This window comes from Sardina pilchardus, chromosome 7 (assembly GCF_963854185.1).
Source record: "Sardina pilchardus chromosome 7, fSarPil1.1, whole genome shotgun sequence".
NCBI classification, from domain to species: Eukaryota; Metazoa; Chordata; class Actinopteri; order Clupeiformes; family Clupeidae; genus Sardina; species Sardina pilchardus.
The window spans coordinates 23,839,652-23,855,345 of NC_085000.1; the positions used below are offsets into that span (position 1 = coordinate 23,839,652).

The 15,694-nt window shown below is 48.2% G+C and overlaps 1 protein-coding gene across 3 annotated transcripts in view; it reads left to right on the forward strand.

Annotated features, from left to right (window-relative positions):
* Positions 1-944: 944 nt before the first annotated feature.
* plxnb3 (plexin B3) overlaps positions 945-15,694 on the forward strand; it is a 67,419-nt gene continuing 52,669 nt past the window's right edge. For 2 of the 3 annotated variants that reach the window (XM_062541394.1, XM_062541393.1), the window contains exon 1: positions 945-1,123. The gene's annotated coding sequence lies outside the window, so the exon portion shown is untranslated. Of the gene's footprint in view, positions 1,124-14,516; positions 14,624-15,694 lie in introns of those variants that run through there. The other variant, XM_062541395.1, reaches the window with a different exon arrangement.

Here is a 15,694-nt window from a genome sequence, read left to right on the forward strand (position 1 = left end):
TGTAAAATCAGAATGCTTTGCGGCATCATTTCTAGCACAATCGGAAGGTTGCTGAAACCTGCCCCACAGAGACTCTATGCACATTATTATTTCCTCAGTGCCATTTTAATTAGGTAAATAAAATTCTAACTGATTTATTTGCCTCGTCCTGGCTTCATTATTTTCTATGTGTACGCTTCATTTTTGTACATGAATGCATTTTGCTCATGGTCATTTATAATAGTGTTGGAAGGTATTTTTATAGCATGCTTGGCAGGCATCATCAGTGAGTGAAGCAGATCGAGCAAACTACATGCACAGAATGTTGTGGCAGGCACCTTGCACTAGCCTATGCCTAACACATTATAGCTGGCCACTAAGGAAGTTACAGCGGACGTAGGCTACCAATCCATTGCCGACGAAGCAGTTTGAGATCTCTATGGACTTCCTTGCCTTTGCTGGCATGAGGCAGATTGTGGCTAGAGGTGTCACAAAGCTCATCAGTTTCAGCAGTATTTATAAGTTAAATACAAATAGGCTATCGAGGTAGCTTTTGCTGAAATGGGCCTAGGTGTTAGATGAGTCAAATATCTGTGTAGCTAGACTAACTTGCAAACGGATAGGGCCACGTTATCTTACTTTTTAGTTGGTGGCAGACTATCAACTAAAACTTCATTAAAGCAAGAAATTCAATAGGCCTATCTTCCATGGGCTTCAGGGAACGCAACAGTAAATCTCTGCATACATCAAGTCATTTACCTGCTACGAATGATAGTTGAGCTCGTCCCTTCACCAGAGTTACCAACTTTGGGTCAAGTGGTGGCGCTGGAGACCCAGCGAATAGCGTCCTCCACCGCTCCCTCTGAAGATTCCGGTGCTGACTCTCGACTTGGGAGTGAAGTCTAAAGGTTTTTGTGCTTGAATATCTGACTCCACGTGTTGCATTGTGGGCTTCTTGTTCCCTATACCCTACTCGGGGAATTAGAAGCCTCTGGATAGCACTTCAGTTTTGGGGCGGGGGTGATAGACCTGAACTCTGACAGACATCATTTGGAAATTCAATGTAGGCTAAGCGATACAGAGGATAGTTGCGTGAAGTGCATTTTCCCGTGGATAACACCCAGCGCATCGATAACTGCGCGAGGTAGGTTGATTTTCTTGTTCTATCAAATAGTCCACTTTCAATGTATGTTTTCCTGACTAGCTGATAGGTTACAAGTCACTGCGATTTCCAGATCTAAAGTAATGACGAGTTAATTTATGGGATAGTTTCTTAGCCTACTGTCTGGCCATTGTTTGTGCGTTTTGAGTATTTACAAAAGAATCAACATGAAAACTGTAGCCATACGATAGAGTAGACGGAGCGTTGTCGAATTAATGTTGGCTCTCTGACGTTAACGACAACCGACACCTGAAGTTCACCTAATGCGAAGTTGCCGTTTCTCACATGAATCCATATAAAATTGAAAGTGGTGAGAATGATAATGCCAGCGCTCTCAATTTTAATGTCGGAGCATATAACTTAAGTGTAACAGGTTCATACAGTGCAAAGGCTAACTAACCTATCAACTTCTTAAGATTATCATAGTTTATTGTGTGGAAGAGCTGTTATATCATTTGTGCTTGCATTCTAAATTCGCGTCGTTACGAGCCCCACAGAAAATCCACTTGCATACGAAATACTTTGCATTCTTCCACGCCCGGTGGCTTCAAGTGTTTTTACTGGCCCAAATTCACCCATTCACGATAGAATTGTAGTTCTAGTGGAAATAATTAGCTAGCTTCAAAGAATAAAGCAAATCCTCTCTGACATAGAGCCGACGTGCGCCAGTGAACAAAGTTTGTGTATTTAGACTGGCCAGCAGATTGGCTGGTAGCTGACTGTGTTCCCCAAATAAGTATTGGAATGTCATTGGTATTACTGATGGTTCACCTGTCGGTGTCTGTGCCGCTGCGGAGTCCGAGAACAACATTCCTCTGCCCAAAAGCCAAGTTGGCCTAGACAGCGAAGTCTGGTCCACGTCCATCTCCACGTATCTCCTCTCATAATTAGATACATTGTAACAATTCCAATGCAAGAACATGAAGATGTTTGAACAGACACAGTGAACGTTCTATTAATCTATTCTGAAGTCCACCAGTTACGTGAAATTCTTCGAGCTACAGCTGTGCTGTGTCCTTCCTTATACCCTTCTTACAGCAGTAACATGCCTCTAACCATTTTGGTTGATAATTAGTCAAAAGATAGGCCTACCGAAATGGCTAGGTGATGTGTAACAACAATCCAAGTGAGTCAGAGTTATGGGATTTATGTAATCTAGACCAGATGCGCCTTGAGGTTAGGAGTCATATGTTGCACAGTGTGATTGCCAATCACAGATTTTTTCGAATTTGGCATAGGTCATACAGTGATAACACGCCATCGTTTCACAACATGCTTCCATTGTAACATTGTGAAGCAACACGTTTTATGGAGAATTATTGCCATTTCAATGAATCTGTAGTGAACTGATATAAAGTGCAATGTGCATTTCTGTGCGTACTGTGCCTTTCGCCTAGCCTACCCCTCTTTTCTTGGTATACTTTGATATTATTAGATTTCTTCCCATAACACCAAATCTCCTCTCCTCCATGCACATGGCTTTGGGATTAGGGGATTTCCACAACCCTGATTACAATGTTTCTTGTTAATAATCTCTAATCTTGTCCCCTCTCCCCCACCCAAACTGTACAGTAGGCCATGTAGTCAATACTGCTACAGTTCTAAGTAGTCTAAAATGTGCTCTGTGTATTAGACAATTGCCAAAGAGCCAGCGTAGCTTTTTAGCTAAGGATGGCTAATTGCCTCTACTTAATCAGCAGATTCCTTCCCTTCCTCTGTCAGATCCTGGGGAAAAACAAGTGTTAACAGCATTTGCTTCATGTCAGAAAACACTGATTTCACGGGAGGCCACTTCATGACATGTTGGGTGCAGTGCAGCTCATTTAAAGTCTAGTCCTAACACAGCAAAGACGAAGCCTCCGTAGATTTCCTCCCCTGCTGCTGTTGCTTCTCTGGCTGCTACTTGACTTTGCTTGAGTTCGGTTGTGTTGTGATTTTGTTGAATGTGTTGCATCATGGTTGCAAGACTGTGAGACCGAGGCATTGTTCATTGTCGCTGTGGTCTCTAAAATCTCCAGGGTGTAATGTCAGTCATTCTTACTTTCGGTTGTGAATTTCTGCAAGTCTCAAATCTGTTTGAAAATTTGACACAGACTGCCCTCACAGCTCAGGCTGGATTAGGGGGAGGATTGCACTGGGGGAGGATGAGACAATATTGGTCCACACCCCCCTGTGCTCACAGATACCGCTCCGAGACATTATGCACACATGCTACACAAAGACATTATTCACACCTTGGGACATGCCTCCCCAAACCAGGATGCATCCATTACACACACACACACACACACACACACACTTGTTATCTCATTTCAAATCATGGATTCCCAGCGTGCATGTTTGTAGTTGTCTGAATGTGTGCTTGTGGAAGTCCATGTCTAATGGCTTAATGAATTGCGTTAAAGTCCTTGTGATCTGTTGTGTGGCTTTTAATAACTCGTGTTCTTCCGATGGCCTCTGTTGTTGTGTGTGCATGGGGGTCTCTGGAGCTTTTGAAACCTAGTTACACGGCTCAGGCACAACTTCCCCACATTGTTGGATGTGTTCAAAATATGCCGTTTTGTGTGCATGACCTGCACTTGATGATGCCTGCTTAAAGGCATCTGTTACCATGTAATTCTGTTTGTATGGTCTCAGTTGACATCTCCTACACAGGTATGCAAATTATCCCTCGTTTGCTCTCTGTGGCTTGCTTGGGGAATGCAAATGATTACGGGAAGCTACGAGTGGCAATACTGGTCTGTCTGGTCCAGAAATGTGTAAGTTAGAGAGGATGAGTGGGAGAGAGTAAGGCAGAGGAAGAGAGGAAAACTGAAAGAAAGACATAATGGGAGAGAGGGAGAGTCGGAGAGATAGAGAGAAAGAAAGAGAGAGAGACTCATCGATAGAGGAAGCAGAGGGGGGAGGGGACAGTTATGAGTAGAGAAGGCAAGGGTGGGTCTATCTCCCTTTCTGAGGCAGAGAGAGGGAAGGTGGAAAAGAGGAGCAGGAGGAGGAGGAGGAGGGAGGGGGGGAGGCAGGATTTGAAATGCTTGTGTGCCTACACCTGCTCTAAAACAAGATTAACTCGAGGGGGGCTCACAGTTTTGCGTTTGGTCCCGCTGTGAATGTAAGCATGCATGCCGTTTTGTTTTGTGTTTCAACGTGCTTGGGCTGGGTGCTTGTGTGTGTGTGTGTGTGTGTGGCTCTGGGGGGTGGTTGGTTTTTGCGGTTTGACACACTGCTGACTATCACTTTAACACTCGCCTCATGTTTCCAAAACTCTCTGGACACCAGTGAGGCAGGCATTTGTGCCTCTCTCTCACTGACACAAAATAGCAACAAAAAAAGTAGGCTACGTATTAAGCATTTAAAGGACTTCGGAAATACCACTGGCCATTTCATCAGGCACAGTGGACGATTAAACACGTTGCTTCCACAACACAATCTGTCCGACCATCTGCTTCATCTTTCATCATTCAGATGGAATTTCCAGATTTTGTCACATGGTTCCATTGAATGAAAAAAAAAATCTGTGATACCTTTTGAAAACCTCTTGTTAACAACAAAGAAAAGAATTGAGTAGACTAGTAGAACCTAGACTACCTTTTGTCTGGAACTGTCTGCAAAACCTGTCAAACAAATGCAAAGCAAAAAAACTACAAAAAAACCCAACCCTCCACCTCCCAAAGCACAAAATATTGTGATAGAGCCGGCGAGAAGTGTGTGTTTTTGATTGTCATAATGAGCTCTTGTTGACGGATCAGATGAAGTGTGTTTTCGACTGATCAAAAAGCAGCCTGTCACCCCCTGCGCCTTTGTCAGTCCTCCTCCTTATTTGTGTGTGAGTGAGTGCGTGTGTGTGTGTGTGTGTGTTTGTATGTCTGTGTGTGTATGCATGCATGTGTGTGGTAAAGGTGTGAAGGTGTGGCTGCCTGGTACAGCCAGTTGCCTCTCCAGCCCGGTGGCAACCGAAGAAGGGAGGTCCTGGAGGAGGTGGCGAGGAGAGGAGGAGAGGAGGAGAGGAGAGGAGAGGAGAGGGGAGGAGGAGAGGAGAGGAGAGGAGGAGAGGAGAGGAGAGGAGAGGGGAGGAGGAGAGGAGAGGAGAGGAGGAGAGGAGAGGAGAGGGGAGGAGGAGAGGAGAGGAGAGGAGAGGAGAGGGGAGGAGGGGAGGAGAGGAGAGGAGGCAGTGGGCCTTGCTAGCCCCGCCAGCCCAGGCAGCCCAGGCAGGCAGGCAGCCTTCCCCAGGGCGGATCCCAGGAGATTAGGGCAGGGGTACGGGGGGCTCCTGACCACGCACAGACAGATTAGAGGCTCCCGGCTCAGACACCGATCCCGTCAAGTGTGGTGACTGAGCTCCGAAGAGTGTGTGTGTGTGTATGTGTGTATGTGGGGAGGGGGTTTGCGTTATGGTTGTGTGTGTATGTATATGAGAGTGTGTAGCGTGAAGAGCCCTTGATCGTGCCAACCGCTGCGCTTCCCCTCCCTGTCGCTTGTCAGATTGCGCCCAGCCCAGCGCACAAAGGAGGAACTTCAGACTTGGATGCGCTCAAGGTGCCATTAAAAATGCATGCACGGTTTTATTTGATATATCATGCGTTTTCCCAGCGGAGTTTCACTGGGTGCTCCTTCATCCTCTTCAAACATCCACCCCAAATCTCCCTATGAGGCGTAATTAATTTCTTTCGATATAAAAATCAGGATCGGTTTACGTGAAAATAAGGCCACGGTGTGGACATGCAGTCAGTGTTTGTGTACCAACAACAACAACAACAACACTGGCACTCTGTTTTTAAAAAACTACACAAAGACACTTTTAAAAATATACCATAATCGCAGCTTTCTTTTTTCCCCCCCTTTTAGTCCCCCATCCTGACACGGTAGGCATTGAATCCCTAGTCCTCAGTGACAAATGGCCACCGCCCTCCCTCCAATCCCTCCCCCATCTGGGGATTGGAGATACCACACAGTCTGAGGATTTGCGCTGCAATAATCTAGGACGCTTTTGAACGCTTTTTTTTTTGGGGGTGAAAACGAGGTACTCAGCCCCCTGGTGCGCTTCATTGCACAACACGCAGCAACACTCGCTTTGCGTCTCTCCCTTCACCCATTTGCCAAACAAATGAAACGAAATGACATGAATGAAAGGCGCCCGGTGCTTCGCTGTTCAAAGAGGTGGGTGGATGGATGGGTGAGTGCGTTTTGTGTGGTGCTTAGTGAAGGTCTCCCTGGCAGTGTCTTTGGCTTTGGGAGTCGCTCATGTCCTCCCCATTAAAGCCCCCCTTGCCCTCTGTTGTGTTCGTTTTGCCATGCATGCAGGGTGGCAGTAGCCACCAGTGTTGATTGTATATTGCTCCCCCCCCACACACACACACACACACACACACACCCCACCCCTCACACAGAGCAGCCGTCAGTCTCGCAGCAGAATGCGGGACATCACAACGACGGGGCCAGGATATGAGCACTTTTATCACCGATGCCGATAATAGACACAACAGCGGCCGCGGCAGCGTGTCATGGTAGTTCATTTTTCTCAATATTGTTGGCGGGTTAACTCGATTTAGCGAGGTGTAGCCCGCATAGCCCCATTAGAGCACAATTACCACAGAGCTTAAGACAATTATCTCCCGACAAAGGATGAATCAACGACCCCCCTTTACCAAAGAAGCAATATCTTCTTAAGTGGGTGTATTTTTTTTCCCAACAAAACCCCAGGAAATAGCTTTATTTCTGTGCCTGGAAAAAAATAGAAGGGGTAAAAAAAAAAAAAAAAAGGAAAAACCACTCGAAGTGAGCCAAGGCATGCAGTGTGGGTAAACCAGTGGCGAAGGCGGCTGGAAAATCCTGATGGGTGTTTTTCTTTTCCTGATGTTCCAGCGGTCCTCCCTTCGGCGGGCCGGGGCATTGTTATCTGATGGCCGGGCTTTGCTCTCTCGCGCTCCGGCTGTTTAACAATGCTCAGTCTCCCAGAACAGCGCGGCGCTTTATTCCGCCGGTGCTACTTTAAACACGGCTTCTGCGCTGCTCCGCTGCTCCGCTCTCCGCACACCCAGTGTACTTTTAGTGGCCCGGGCTAATGGGGCCACCATTGGTAAATGCACGTTACGCTCTACTACTGCGTTTGAAGTGGAGCAGATAACTATGGGCTGTTAGCGTGTTTGTGTATCTCATTTTTTTTAAAGATGGGTTTTCAAACCATCTTATTACTGTGTGAAGGGTGCAGCACACTGGTAAACTCATTCCATTCTATTCTTGGGCGTCAGACACTCCAGCTCTCCCTCTCTCTCTCTCTCTCGCTCTCTCGCTCTGTACTCTTCCCTTTCCTTTTGTTTTCCTTTCCGTCTCTTCCTTTCCTAGGCACTCCTTTCTCCGACAATTGTCTCCCCACCGCCACCTCTTCTTCGCTTCCTCTGTCCTATCCTGAGTCACTAAACCCTGGCTGCCCACACGAGAGCAGTTAATGAAATTTAGCCTTTTATCCCATTAAGATGGAGGTCAGGCGACCATAGGTTCCAGCGCCGGCTAATATGGCCCCTTTGTGTGTTTTGTGGTCCTGTTTTGTGTGCTTGGCGTCTCTCTGAAGCACGTTGACGAGCCTTTACAAAGTTACCCAGTCGACAATGAGCTTTTTATAGGCTACCGAGGAGGATGACCAAGGTCTCAACCCTATTTTGTCTGCCAAAATGCCCCCCACCCCCAATCTCAATTAACAAGACAGCCACTCTCTCTGGTTGTCACGCTCACTGGCAACCCCCCACACACCGTCCAGCCCACCCCAGCAACCCCAAGCCATAGGGGCCCCGAGTCTGGCCCTTGATGCACTCCGCTGGCTAATAACTGGCCTGGGGAGCCAGTGGTTTGCTGGAGCCTGGAGAGGGTGTTTATGGGTGCTGGTTTTATCTGTGGGGTCACAGTGGGAGCAGTCGCAGTTCTCTGTGGTTAACAGCTGTCTCTGGCAGGAGATGACCAATTCAGGGAGGACAGGAAGGCCCATGCTCTCCTCAGCACGTCCCCAGCTCATCGTCAGCATGCCCGCCCAGCGGCTCAGCGTGAGAGCAGTATAATCATAGGGAAGGGGAGGGAAGGATGTGCAGAGAGAGGCCAAGATTTGATTTCGCCCTTTCTTTCCTCTCTCTCTCGCTTTATATGTTGCTTACACACTCTCTCACTCCCTCTTTCTTTCTTCCTCTCTCTCTTTATATGTTGCTTACACTCTTTCCCTCTTTCTCTCTCTCTCTCTCTCTCTCTCTCTCTCTCTCTCTCTTGTGTGCTCTCTCTCTTTCCCTCTACTGAATGCAGTAGAAGGCTGAGGTGTTCAGTTAGGGAGTGACTTGTTGCAGCCTAATAGTTGAGATTGCAAGTGCGCTTTTTCTTTTAGTCTAGACTGTACTCTTTTTCTTTTATGATTGGAGAAGATACCCCCTCCTCTCTCTTTCCGCTTTCTCTTTCTGCTCCATACCTCCCTGTCTGCTAGTGTCACTGCTCCCTTCCTTCCGCGGAGTGGTGCATCATGTAGGCCGCGGATCTCCAGTGTAGATTATAGAGTCTGTAATAATGTGTGTCAGAGGCAGGGGTGGCAGTCTAATTGGTGCCTTTGCTCCCGCAGCTGTCTGGAAGCGCCGGCATCTGTTTCGCTGCTCGCTGAGCGCTCAGCGCGATCTTCCGTTCCCTCGCTCTATCTCTCTCTCGCTCTCTCTCTCTCTCTTCCACCGTCTCTCCACGCCGTCTAACGTGGACACGCACCGCCAGCTTGTACGCCCCCACTTCCCCCCCCCCCCCCCCCCCCTCGTGACACCCCTCTGCCGCCCTCACGGCTAAACCCCTGCGCGATCCTCTTTAGTCCCTTTGTTTGGCAGAAACATCAATTGTGTCATCTGCTTTTCTTTTCCCCTCTCCTTTCATAAAGGAGGGTAATGACAAAGAAAAGCGGATCCATCTCCGATCTGTGTCGCAATGCAAGCTGATAAGATTGGTAGAGCACTCGCAACTAGGCAGGGGGTAGATGTTTGGGTTCGTGTTAGCATGTGTGTGTGTGTGTGTGTGTGTGTGTGTGTGAGAGAGAGTTTTAATGGAGTAGGGGGTAGGGGGCAGGGGGTGGGGAGTTATTGTGGTCATGTTGCATACATGTATGAACATGGATATTTAGCCGATTAAAGGGTAAAGTATAGATTAGCGCATGCTAAAGATGCCGGAGCAGGCTAAGTGCTGACTATCTGCATCTGGCCAGTTAATGTTGGTGAAGTAATGCACACTTTGCAGATCTGCTCTAGGCTAAACCCCGCTGTTAACACCCACTTGTTTATCATCCCACTCCAGGCTCTTATTGCGTCTCCCGCACAAATATAGGAAGAAATTTGCACAAAAATTTGATTTCGGCTGATTGATGAAGGACCTGGTTGATGTTTCCAGCCTGACTGCGTTCACTGGCAGCCATGATAATAAAGAAATAAGAGAGTTAGTAGGGGGTGTGTGGGGTTTTTTTCCCTTTAGTTTCTGTTTTCTTCTTTTATGGGCTTTGCTGTTTTGGAGCGATAATGGCTGTTTCTCCTGGGCTTGCTGGTTTCTCGGTGGTTTTGTCATGAGTTCCTGTGAATTTCCCTCTGTTCCTCCTCCCTGCCTCAGTGCTTTGCTTCTGCAACTGCTGTTACTGCAGCCCTTGTGGTTGTTGTCTAACCTGTTATGCCACATGGTTATCAGAGAACTGTCAGCCACCCACCCCCCTCCCCACACACACACACACACACACACACACACACATACACACACACACACACACCACACACACCACACACACAGAGACACACATACACACACACCACGCACACCACACACACACAGAGACACACATACACACACAGAGAGACACACACACACACACTCAGCTCCCCAGCCTTCGTGGGCTCTTGGGGCGTGTCAGTGCTGAGCCAAGAAGGCACCCTGGGGTCTGGTGTTCCTCCTGAGATGCCTTCACGCCCCTGCGCTCCTTTTCTCTCCCCTCGCGCTCCTCTCATGAGAAACGTGCAATCGGAATATCACATTACGAAACCTTGATGGTTATGGAAAATCTATCGTTCTCCTTATCTCTCTCTTTCTCTCTCTCCCTCTCTCTCTCTCTGTGTTTGCTTGCTTGAGCCCCGTCAGAAACAGAGCGTCCTTATCATCACGTTATGAAACTCTATGAGAGGATCTCATTCCCCGAAGACTTGGAAGAGGCTTAAGCCAGCGCCTGCTGCTATTTCAGGAGCAAGGCGCGTGTTAGTTTGATAAAGATCTCCACAAAAAGTAAAAGCTACTCACGCCACCCCCCCACCCCCCCCCCCCCACCCCCCCTCGATTGGAGTGCTTGTGCGCCGCCACGCCGCTGTTATCTTCATCAAAATAAACAAGGCTGTTTGCCTTTGCCGGTGATTGTTTTGCTCAGACGGGCACCCAGGGGAATGGTGCTAATGTGTCTCAGTGAAGGACGTGTTATCGTGTCTGTCCCAGAGTGAGACTCGGCGAGTTCAGCTTCATTAAACTCCTCGGCTTTGAGTCGGGAGAGAAGTTTGTGGAGCCGCCCCGGGGGTGTGGGAACGGTGGGGTGCTGTGAGGTGGCAGTTCAGGGGTGTGGCGATACAAGCTACTTTTGTTTGGGGTCTCACCCACTATTTTGGACGCAGATTGCTAACTGTGTCAAACTGTGTTTTCTCTCCCTTCTGAAGAGATGTAAGGGTGTTGCAACAGCTTTTACGCGACCCTGATACCTTCATATCACAATGCAGATGCTTGTTGTTGATACAAAGACAATGCAGGTGCTAGCTGTTGGTGCCTGCTCTGAGGCAACTCTTTGATCACACTGTGGATCCTTGGAGGAGCAATTTCCAGATTGCATGGATGTCCCCATCTGACTTGCTGTAGCTGTCTTGTCCTACCCACCCACACACACACACACACACACACACACACACACACACGCTCTTACATTTCACTCCACTACATTTCATGCAGCGTGCGTTGCTGGAAAACCGAGATGGGAGCCGGAGCAGCCGGCTGTAATTGGCCTGGCCAGCTCATTATTCCCGACGGACGCATATTTGGCTCACCATGTTGGAGGAGGAAGCTGCGCCACGGCGCTCGGGGTCAGAGGTCACCTCCAGCCACAGTGGCACCATTCAGCGTCCTGACGAGAGCCGTCCGAAACACAGGGGAGGTCAGCCCGCTTCCGCCAACACACACACTGGCCATCTTTATCGTAGCCCGCTTTGATATTTTAATAGTCACGCTTGTCTGTGCGTTTTCGAGCCGCGCTCCATGACTGGACTGTACTGTGCGCTGGGCAGTGGAGCGGAGCGGAGAGGAGGGGGAGGAGAGGGGGGGAGATGGGGGGAGATGGGGGTGGGAAGTGGTCCATGGGGTGGGCGACAGACAGAAAGACCCAAACACAGTGATGGACTGGACAGAAGGAGATCAAGAATGTCCTGCGCCTGTTTTCCAGTCTCTGTCCGCCCTGACAGCGGACTCTCTTGGGTCACTGCCGGAGCCTGGTGGTGGAAAAAAATGGCACAATCGATCTTTCAGTCGCTGGAAGACCCCACAGAAGAGCACACGCACAAGCCAAGAGCACTCGCTGCTCGTGACGTCAGCAGACGCACATTCTTACGTGGGCTGCACAGATAAACAACCAAAGTTTTTGTCTGATATGTCTTCACTTCCTTTTTCAAATGTGGTAGCAAGGCACCAGAAAACGCTGAAACCATCCACAAAAAAAAAAAAAAAATGCAGTGCAAAAATCATTATGTTCAGATATGTGTCATTGCCATCGTGTGTGGTATCTGCTTGTGGGCTATAATCACACCTGCACTAAGCAGAATGTGATTTTATGAAGAGACCGCTCAGTCTGTGCTGTGTTTTTGCTTGCAATTATTTGCCTTTTTATAGAAATCGTCCCCTGCCAACCATTTTAATCTCGGTCAGTAGACCAGAGAGGAAGTGGGATTGGTTGTGTACAAAAAGACAGAGCAGTAGCCTCCGCAACATCTTCTGGACTGACAAACTAACCGACTGCCAAAAATATGCGACATTTGAATCGATTTGGTGTGCATGTAATCAGTGCTATTGTTCAGGGTTGTGTCAGCGTGGCTTTATGTGAATGTGTTGTGTGTGTGTGTGTGTGTGTGTGTGTTTGCAGTGTTGCTATGGACCATGCATCCCTCGCTTGTGACAAGACTGTGAAAAGAAGCCTAGTCTTATTTGTTTTGTTGAATCTGCTACTGTGTGCGGGTTTTTGTATGTGTGCAAGTGTTTTTGTCTGTATCTTTGTGTGAGTGTGTGTGTATGTGTGTGTTGTGTGTGCGCGTGTGTGTGTGTCGTGTGTGTGTATTTGCAGACACCTAATTGAGTGTGTGTCCTTGGTGCAGCCCTGCGTGTTTGGAGGAGGGGAGGGCCTGGGCTTGCATCCTCACACAGCCCCCTCATTGTCTGCTGGAGTGCCCAGGCCTTGGCTTCCTCTGCCCACAGCACTGAATGCTGCTAGACAACTGCTTGGGCCGCCACTCTGCCAAGGCTCTTGGGGGCCGTCGGGGCCTGCGCTCTCCCAAAGACCGGGAATGCTGTGCTGCTGTTTGCATTTATATGGGTCTGCCCCTGGTGGTGTGAAAAGTCGCCCTCGCTAGCCAAAATATCCTCGACTCTTTTTTTTTTCTTTCTCTCAAAGATATCAGCTTTGCACTTCCGACAACTGTCTTCAAAAGAAATGTCTCCATGTACTCTTCTTTTCTAAAGGGTGTGTGTGTGTGTGTGTGTGTGTGTGTGCTCTCTCTCTCTTTCTTTCTTCACCCCCCCTCCCCTCCTCAACCTTGGTCATTTCATTATTTGGTGGATGCCTCTGATTTTTTTCTTCACCTGCCAATAATGGTTTCCTCCCGCCGTCACACACATTTCCCCCCAATTACTGCGTGTCACCCTTCACCCTTTCCCCTCCCCCTCTCCCTCCATTCATTATGGTCCCTTCGCTGCCTGCCTGCCACAGTAACTCTCTCTCCCTCCCTCTCCATCTCTCTCTCTCTCTCTTCCTCCCTCTCCATCTCTCGTTCTCTCTCTCTATCCCTTTCCCTGTCTTACCAAAAAACACAGCATCTTTCCCATTTTTATGCAACTGTAACTCACTCTTTGTTTCTCTATATTTTCCCCCATATTTCTTATTCCTCTCTCTTTTTATCTCCCTTCTCTCTCTCTCTCACTCTCTCTCTTTCTTCCCCTATGTGTCTTATCTTTCCATAATAGCTGGCCCTCTCGGCTTGTTCCTCTACCCCTCTCCCCATCCCTTCAGCCTGGGCCTGGTCAGTGGGGCCCCCCCTGGCCCCCCTCCCTGTGTGCTGATCCGTGTGTGGTGGTCCGTGGGTGTTGGTGCTTTTGTGTGCAGGATTAATATTTTATGAGGGCCTTGATGAGGGCTGTTCACGGCTTTGGGCAAACAGTCCCAGCTGAGCTCCCAGTGCTCCCAGCATGCCTGTTCATCACCAAACCCGCCTGGGAGTCTCTCCCTCCCTCTCGCTCTCCCCCTCTCTGCCTCTCCCTATCTCTCTCTCTCTCTCTCTCTCACTCACTCCACGCCCTCCCTAACTAAAGCACAATAGGCTGTCATCATTTTTCCTGGCGTGTCAAGTCAAGAAGCCTCTCCCTCCTCTCGCTTTTGTGTAGCACTGGGATTTTGAATTTCAGTTTAACGCCTTTGTTGGTGTCTCTTGCAGACCACCGCAATTTGGCTACTATGAAAATGTTGTGGTGAACAGCAACGTGCCTCGTATTGTTTTTTTGTTTTTTTTTTAAAGCTTTTAAATTAGTTTCTCCTGCTGGAAACCCCTCACATCTCGCATTTGCGGTGCTTTTTAACTATAGACAGCTTGTTAGCTGTGACGGATTAAATGTTGACTCTTGACACAGTCCTAAACCTTTGAGGATTCTTTTGGGGGGCGTATGGGGGATGTTGCCACTTTTGGGGCTCGCTATTCGTTTTAATCGTCATTGTTAAAACCCAGAGTATCTATGTCAAACCCCGGTTTAGCTGTAGCAGGCGGCTGGCAATATCCATCTGTCACTCCAGCTGCGGTGCTGAAGGCGGGGTTGAAGTTTCCTGGTTTTGGGTACGCGGACGTAAACACCCTAAAGTGGGCGGAGATATTGTATTCATCAGTGCGCTTAAGTTCTCGCCCATAACGCGATAAAATTAAATATTAAGTATCACGACCCCGCCTGTTAGAAAGCAGCTTCATTGAAAACTCTGTTTTGAGGATGCGTAAAAACGCTCCGCCTATTCCCACCAGTCTGCTCTCCCTGCTACCTCTAATCTCCGCCGCTTGCGAACAATGTAGCGCACACATAATGGGATCTATAGACTGTGTTGGCTAGGCTCCGGTGTCGCTTTTTTAATTTCTCCGCTCTTCAGTGTTGTTGTTTTTGGATTGCGCTTTAACACGGGTCGGATGGGACTCCGCGGAATGAGCAGCGACGTCTCTGAATGAAGTAAGTGTACGGTGCCTCATGCAAGTGAACTTTGATTGGCGTGTCTCCTCGCTTTAATATGCCCGGTGCTCCCTTCGCGATGTGTCTTAATTTGGATGTAACAAATGCCTTGACACTAACAAGACAAAGTAGCAATTAGTGGTAACAGTCTTACCATGCTTACAATTTCTGTCTTATTCATGTATTACAAAGTATCTTCACTCAGACAATAGCCGGATATCACTGGGTCTCCAACAGTGGGCGTTTTCTATTTATTTTGTAAAAAGTAGTCATGTTATCACTCCTAAAGATTTTAATTACTGGCAACTCGTGCATGGCTGTTTTTTTGCCCTGCAGGCTCATTGGTAATTGTCGGCCCTTTTTCTGGTGAATTTTATATATGCACTGTGACAGTGTCTAACTGCTGTCAGGGTCTGGTGGTTCACAGCCTTTCCTTATGCCCTCATATATTCCCTGAAGCCGGTTCATTGAAGCTAGAAGAGAGAGGCCTTAGAGAACGCATTGATTCAACCTCTCACCACCCCCCACCCCTCACTCTTCCTCCCACTCTCCTCTGCACTCCCAGAGTCCAATACAAGAGGGGCTTTTGCAGCCTTACTCCAAACAACATGAAAGAGCATGAAAAGGGAAATGGCATCTCGACCAGATTCAAGTGTCATCCACAACCACTTCAGTGTGGCCAAACATTGCAGCCTCCCCCCCACCCAAAACATTTGTTTTTACCATCAGAATGGTTACATCAGACCCGGCGGGGCATTTGCATATTTCCATGTGACAAAATTGGCTCTGACGAGTTAAGTGAGAGCATAGTTCAGCAGGAGCCTATGAATACGTGTTGATTGCTATTGACTCTCCAGGCACATTTCAGACGTCTCTTTTCAGTCAGCAAAGATGTTCTCCTCTGAAATTAAACCATATGCGTATGCTGCGCATGTTTTGGGCCCTTGTGTGGAAGGTGTTGACAGACTAAGGCTGTTGCCGGCCCTTAATAATAAATGGCCCACATTGTGCATGCAGCTGTTTTGAAACCACACCATTGGACTGTTTCTCCTTATCCTCCACATTCATTAG